Raw genomic sequence first — 8523 nt, 5'->3', positions numbered from 1 at the left:
GGAAGAACATGTAGGTCAAGAATAGGACTCTATAGTCGCTTATGAATCCATCACCAAGACCCTAAACTTGGAAGGTCATCATACTTGGACAAAGAGAGATTGCCTAAGAAGAAGCAGCTAATGAATGGCAAGCCCACTGCATTACCTGCAAAATCTAATGCCCAGGAGCCCGCTGACTTTATTAACAGAGTTATTCTTCACCATAAAATATGGGCACACACAGAACACTGCCATTCACTTCTTCCAAAGCAGGACTATATTTTCTAGACATGACCATGTAAGTCAATGGCAGCCTGCAGAGACAGTGTTTATGAGAGGAGGGATTGTGAAAATGGTCTGCTAAGAACCGTTTCTGTAGTTTGTGCCATGCGCTTTAATAAATTTAAGCTCCTTTAATCTTTTAATACAGTTTTGTCCTGTTTATACTCTTGTTAATCCACTGGCTTTCACAGGGCTGCCCATATTTTATCAGTTACAACAGGTGCAAGTCAAGGTATGAAGGTACTCGACTTCTGAGACAGGGAAATGAAACGTGAGAAGGGCAAATGGAGAGTCAAAGAGAACAAATTTGTTGAAAGATTTAAATGATAGAGGAAGTAGCTCCAGCGTGTCTGTCTCGGGTCATGTTGCTCACATATCCAAACCGGCTTATTTCTGTTACACTCTTCTAAAATTTTTAATATCATGTTTTCTGCACTTTGTAAAACAACAGATGTACATTTAACAGAAGTTAAAAACAGGCTCAGCTCTCATATGAGACAGTGTAAGGCAGCCTTCTCTCTATACCCATCATTCATCCGATGGAGTAGCCCATGAAACATCATTCAATAATAAATGTCTGACTCATAAACCACACATCTCTGTATCAGGTTTGCTACCACTCAGACACAGGATCAGAGCTGGAATGATGCAGCTCAACTTTGCTGACAGCCTCCTCCTCTCCAATTTGGTTTTTAAATTTTAAACCTTAAAAACATTACTGTCTTATTGTTATAGGAACACAAGTACTGCATGATATGCTTTTGCTATCTTAATTTTCCTGGAACAATTCTTGGAACTTGAAGAACCATGATCCCACAGGGGTGCTTCCTTGGTATGTGTTGAATGAATGGTCAGATATTCTGGGGAGATGAACATCACTAGTGAACATAACTTTTAACTAAGTGAGCAAGACAATATTTGCCCATTGTACAATAGGGGAATGCAATCTGGTGTGCATCTACATTGAACAATCAATGCAGTTTGACCCCACTTTAATTGTTAATGTTAGATGTCCCCAGTGGTGCAGTGGGTTAAATAGCTGATCTGCTGAACTTGCAGACCAAAAGAGAACTCCTTCGGGAATAAGGTTTTAGTCAAAATATTGATGGAAGAGAGTGACTAAATGTCTAAAGATAGCCAGCCAGGAGGTTGAGGAGAAATATATTTTGAAGGAGAAGAAAGTGACCTAACAGAGTAGATACAAGTTAACTGTTTGAAAGTTATGTAATAACAGTTTTATGTATTCAAAGGAGTGAAAGACAGTTGCAATAATATCCAAGTGGAACTGAAGTAAAGTACTTTGTAACAGATAAATTTATGTACCAAAGAATTCATGAATAAACATTTCTTTGTTTCAACATATACATTGAAGTCTCGTGTCAAGTTACAGGACTAAAGGTATATGGCTGGAAGTCATTCTGTGATTACACTGAGGTAACCTGTGAGGACAACTGGAAGCTACATATTGACTCCAGGTTTTAAATGCATATTGAAGAAATATACAGACATACAAAGATTGCACCCTGTAACAAATACATATTAATAAAGGCGCCACAGAGACAGAGAAAGTGTGTTCCAAGCATGAACTACAGGTCACAGAGTTACTGAGGTTTGGTTCCTCACTTCCTCATATCGCCTCATTGCTTCACGTGTACATACATATATGTTATATGTAAACAGGGTTGGGATATCTAAGGACTTAATAATATATATTGCCTGCCCTGTCTGACTTCGACGTTGCAACATTATACAACCCTATATTTTGATCGGCCCCACAAATGACCAGGAGGAAATCTGTCTTCAGTTTATTAGCCCTCATCCAGCCCATTAGTTCAGCTATTGGATTTGTGAATTATACATCCACTTTTAAATAGCTCAGATGTAACTCAAGTTAGTAAAATCAATTTTTTCCTTCAATTTTCCCATCTATTGCTCTCTTTATAGATCTGGGTAGACTTTATAAACTGAAATTTATAGCAGGTGCAAGAAGGTTTGCTTCTGCTAAAGTAAATGAAGTGATATCAGCTTCAACCAGTGGAGGATTTGGCTACTGCATTGCTGCTGTATACCCTTAATAACCCACCAGGAATTCAATGTTGTGCCTCAAACAGGATCCAATTGGCAGATAGAGTTGTAACCTTATTTTAGCAAATGGATGAGTGCTTGGTACACTGGGTCAATCATTTGGAGTCCTGCCGTTTTCTTCTGAGTGTCTGCTTCCCAGTTATGCCAGCTCTTAATTCAATGGCACTGCACTTCAAATTGAGAAGCTTACACTCTATGCTAATGATCCAATGAAACATACAGCGAGGAAAGCTTTAGCTCAAAAGTAACCCCAGGTCATGTGGATGACCCGCAGGTCATTTTACAAGTATATTATCTTCTGTCATACTTCTCCAAGACTTATGTTATCAGTTTACAGTGATATACAGTATTCTGGGAAGGAGTATGAGACTAGATGTTTCATAACAGCAGGACATAAAAGAGCAATAGATAAGAAATCTATGGCAAATGACAGTGTCCTCCTTTTTTCATTGTCAGAGCAAATATTCATCTCTGGGACTCTTCTTCGATTCAGCCATTGAGATTTGTATATTCAGGAATAACAAATTTAAAAGATGGTCTTGTTCAAATAGTCCCACTAGATTCTCTCCATCTTTGACAGTTATATTCTCCCAGAACTCAAGATGCTACATATGGCTTTTCTCATCCCTACTAGGAATGATGGTATAAAGTTATTGTTGTTTTTCCATTCAGTCACTTCTGAATCTTCGTGACCTCATGGACCAGCCCATGCCAGAGCTCCCTGTTGGCCGTGGTCACCCCCAACTCCTTAAAGGTCAAGCCAGTCACTTCAAGGATAACATCCATCCATCTTGCCCTGGGTTGGCCTCTCTTCCTTTTTCCTTCTGTTTCCCCCAGCCTCATTATCTTCTTCAAGCTTTCCTGTCTTATTATGTGGCCAAAGTACTTCATCTTTGCCTCTAATATCCTTCCCTCCAGTGAGCAGCCCGGCATTATTTCCCGGAGTATGGATTGGTTTGATCTTCTCGTGGTCCAAGGCAATCTGTGTGGTGAGTTAAGCTAAAAAGCTGACAGGGCCAACATCTACAGTGAGTTTTATGGTTCTGTGAAGACTTGAATCTGGAAATCCCCAGGCCAGATCTTTACACTATCTGAACTCTCTTTCAATTTTTTTTACATAAGACACATTTGTAATCAGGAATGGTGTTCCTTTTGCTGTGGGACCCTCTTCTGGCTCTCCTTTGAAGGCATACCAGCATTGATAAAACTATATATATTGACACACATCCATAGATAGACAGACAGACAGACAGATAGATAGAGATACATAGAGCTAGATAAATAGATATACCTTGTTGTACACCATCGGAAGAATAATGTCATGGAATTGTTGTCAAGGAATGAGGATTCTCAGGAGCTCTTAGAGCTTCAAAATGATGCCAGAAGCTTTGGAGGGAGAATTTCCCACTCTCCTTTCCAAAGCTCCATAGCATCATTTTGAAGTGCCAGGACTTCAAGAGAAGCCTCATGCCTCAGTACAAAGAATTAAAAGGGATGTTTTCAGTTGAAATGGTGGATGGGGGACAGGGAGAGGAGAGTGACATTGCTATTCCAACTCCCTGGCTTGCCTGAGCCCATGGGGATGGGATGGCTGTGTAAACTGGCCCATGGGGTTGTGCATGGTGATCTTAGGATGCCACAAAAAGGTACAGTTTTGTGGCTATTATTTTAAACCAGAATAAACCTGCATTAAGTTGGGGCATCATTTGAACACCTAGGCTAATGCGCCCTCTACATTGCATTAAATGGCAGTGTAGATGGCACCTCAGTAGTTTATATCGTATAAAGGTAAAAGTAAAGGTTTCCCCTTGACATTAACTCTAGTTGTGTCTGACTCTGGGGATGGCGCTCATCTCAATTTCTAAGCCGAAGAGCAGGCATTGTCTGTAGATGCTTTCTAGGTCATGAGGCCAGCATGACTGCATGGAGCACCGTTACCCTCCCTCCAGAGCACTACCTATTGATCTATTCACATTTGCATGTTTTTGAACTGCTAGGTTGGCAGAAGCTGGGACTGACAGTGGGAGCTCAACCCGCTCCCTGGATTCAAGACGGTGACCTTTCGGTCAGCAAGTTCAGCAGCAACCCACTGCACCACCTATATGAACATCAAAAATACCCACAGGTTAAAATTACTTTAATATCATCTATGGGATTTTCAACAGAATGGGATTAAAAGGTATACCAACAAAACATTCTCAAAATAATTTGTTTGCATATCTGTTTTACATGGGGGAAGAGGAGGGCAGTTTAAAAAAACATATAAAATCTTGTTTATGCTAAGTGGTTGTTTTACAATTTTTATATGATATTGTTTTATATTCATGTACCATTTGTGTTATATACTGCACTTTTAAGTGCCTTGTAAACCACCCTGAGTCCCTTTGGGAAGATGGTGGCAGGATATAAATAAAGATGATGATGATGATGATGATGATGATGATTATTATTATTATTATTATTATTATCCTGCTCAGAAAGAACACATGGTACAAGAATATGACACTACATCAATTCATTTTGCTTGTTAGCACATGTGAAAAGCAAAGAGGCCCCAACTACACTGCAAAGTATGGTCAGTATAGACTCAGATCATGCAATCCAATGTAGGTCATAGTGCTTTAAGAGTGCAGTGGTTTTAAAACTGGTTGACAAACAATAACTAAAGATGAAATGTCATTGATTGGAGGCTTTCTTTTTAAGATGAAAATTGTTTTGCAAAAGGCATTGCTTCTGCTGATCTACAGTCCATTCTTTATTCCACTGTCACTTTTGGAATATTACTGTAACTATTAAATAAAACAACAACTTGTAAAGTTATATCTGTAGAATGTGCACAGTACTCACATCACTGGAATTAAACCATTTGCCTAGCTTATATTTCTTCATCTATAAAGCACATAATTTTCTATCCTCAGCTCTCATTCTATAAACACAGTGTGTATTTTATGATACCATCCTAACTGCAGTTGAAACCACCTTTTCAGAAGTGAGAATACTACATATAATTCATCTAGTGACATTTTAAATTGCAGACAGCATTACTTTATCTTGGTTGGCTAGTGAATGGCCTTGGATCAGATACTAAAGTCGCACTTAGTGTTGCAAAAAGGTTCTTGAAGTGTTCACAAATCCTGATAAAAAGGGTGGATATTATTGCTCTCTATAAACTCTGAGTCACACATACCATGTTTGAAAGATTAACTGATAAAATACCAGAAAGGAAATGTCTTAGAATTGCCCTTAATGAAATTACACTGAAATACTTTAAGGAAGACACACATGAGAAAAAAATAGTCTGTGGCTTCCATAAAATCTCATGGACAAAAGCTATGATAGTTACCTTGATTGCTGAAAACCTCAGATTTCATTGAAAAGTCTTAGAGACACAGATTACAGTTTGCAAAAGGAGTTGAAAGTGTCTGTGTTGGAGTATAATACATTTTTCTCACTGCATGTCATCTGTGAACAAACAGCTCCAACAAGTTTTTGCAAAAATCTACAAAACATGTTTATTTATTTATTTACCCTATTTATACTCTGCCCTTCTCAACTCTGAAAGGTGTGGTGGAATGAAAATTATGTGTAGTTCATGTCTTTACCAATACATACTGTCTTGCTAGAGAAAAGATATGCCACACAGATGATCAGCAAAAAATAAGGTGTTTACACTTTGTTATGCAGAGCAACATATATATAGTCATGTGAACAATGACACACAATGTCATTTAAGAGAGATTCAAATCGTTTTCTGTGTCCATGTAAAGAATCTTCTTCCGGCAGCCCAGAAGCAGAAATACTAACTGTCTTGGTAAGCTCCTGCACAGAAAATAAAAGTGTAACTGTTGCCAAAACTCCCAGGCTCAGCTAGCTTCTTGGGCATAATCCAATTAATCAGCTTTGTGCTTTGCACTTTTCAGCTGACACACTCACCAACTGATTTTTACATGCTCAAACAAAAGGGACCCAAGGCATGTGTGTATAGGATGCACACACACATTCAGCTGTTTCCCTGAGTACTATCCTACACCTCCTATTTCTCCTGAACATTGGTGTCAATAAGGAGAAACCATCTAATTCCTTTAAAAGAGCAAAGAAATGCAGTGAACCTTGCCGAAAATATTTTCAGAACAAATGTTGTGCTGCTGCTGAATATGTTCTCAGCACAAAATGATGTAGGAGATAGTATTTCATCTGTTTTGCATTAGGTGCCTCTGCTGAAATGTTAGGGACATGTTATCCAAAACATATGTCAATAAATGGCATGGAAATGTGAAGACAAATAGAAAACTAATGCAGTTTGGAGGAATACAGTAACCTAAAGCTGCTGCTGCCATCCTGACTAGTGGCTAAATAGAATAAGCTTTTATATGGTACTATTTTGAAGGGGAACGGCGAGGGTCCTTTCCTGCTGTCCGTCACCAGGATTGAGGGGTGCAGGATTGAGGAGACAAGACAAGCTGGATCAGGTGATGGCAACCAGGTTTATTTGATAGCAAAGGTGAACAACCTGCTCATGCAGAACTGTCACACCGGTGCAGCAATGTCATATCTTTTTTATAGGTTTCAGGTGGATCAAACAACCTTTTTCCTATTGATTCCTTACACATCCATTTTAGCTATTCATTGGTCTGTTATCAAGCATTTGCTTACTATTGGCTGTAGAAGCTTAAGCAAGATTTTCTCTATTGCGGAAATGTCCTGTTTACCAGGTGCTAGATAACCATTGCCCTTTTTTACCCAACTTTCTAACCACAGCTTCTCCATTGCTGACCACAGCTGTTCAGCCATTGTTCTCTGCTCAGTCACTTACCCATTTCTATATATGATCAATCATTTCTTATTCTTCCTTAGTGCTCGATCAAATCCCCACATCTGTGGATGTGATGCACTAGGTCCTGACCTACAAATCTTTTTACTGTATCAGTGCCCCCAGTAGCACAGTGGGTTAACTGCTTATGCTGGCAGGACTGCTGACTGAAATGTGTTCGAATCTGGGGAGCAGGGTGAGCTCCCATCTGTCATCTCCAGCTTGTCATGCGTGGACGTGAGAAAAGCTTCCCACAGGATGGTAAAACATCCAGGAGTCCCCTGGGCAATGTCCTTGCAGAAGGCCTTCTCTCACACCAAAAGTGACGCAGTTTCTCGGGCTGCTCCTGACACACACAAAAAGGTATCCCACCAGGATAGACATTATTAGGACTGTTGTCAAAGAGCTTGCTTACTTGCTTGCAATATCAGCATATGTGTGTATACTACAATTTAAGGTGTCTCTCTGTCTTGTAATGTAAATCCAGTTTCTCCATCTAATAACTACCAAACTTGGTGGAATATCTAATAGAACTTAAACGTAGACTATGTTAAGGTTTGAGGCCTAACCTGCCAACTGCTTCATGCAATGTCTGATCAAACATTTTGGGTTTCTCTATATGCTTTTTTTCTGGATTGCACGTTTATGAACAACTTTTGACCAGACTTGATATTTACACTTATACTGATATCTTGAATGTTTCCATGCCCACTCGAAACTTAACATTGAAGTTCGGTGTGGTTTTATTAATTGCTGTTTTATAGAATTGTAGCACCACATTGTTGGTATGGACTGCAAGGGCCATCCATTTCAATCTCCTGTCATATAGACATACCCAGATAAAGAACGACATTTGTTTAAAGGCAACCTTTGTTTAAAGACTGCTAAAGAAGGATAATTTACTATCCTCAAAGAAAGTCTGTCCCACTATCAAACAGCTCTTACCATTAAGATATTTTGGTAGAATCTATTTTCCTGTAATTTGGATCCAATTGTTTATGTTCTGGTCTTCAGAATAGCAGGGCTGCATCTCCTACATCATATCCCTTCATGTTTAACTTCTCAATCAATAAAATCAATGTAGGTTTCTCAAAAACAAGTCATTCCAGATCAGTGGTTCCCAACCTTTTTTGACCAGGCCCACTTGACCAAGACCCACTTTGACCAGGGCCCACTTGACTAGGGCCCATTTTGATAAGGACCCACTTGAATGGGGACCACTTGACTGGAGACCACTTTGACCAGGGACTACTCTCCAACATTAGTACCAAAAGGGGTGGGGCTGATTAGCTCTAAGGAAAGGAGGAGAAATAAAATAAAATAAAATAAAATAAAGAGGAAGGAGGTTCACGGACCAGATTTTTGTT

This window comes from Anolis sagrei, chromosome 5 (assembly GCF_037176765.1).
Source record: "Anolis sagrei isolate rAnoSag1 chromosome 5, rAnoSag1.mat, whole genome shotgun sequence".
NCBI classification, from domain to species: Eukaryota; Metazoa; Chordata; class Lepidosauria; order Squamata; family Dactyloidae; genus Anolis; species Anolis sagrei.
This window is presented reverse-complemented; position numbering follows the sequence as displayed.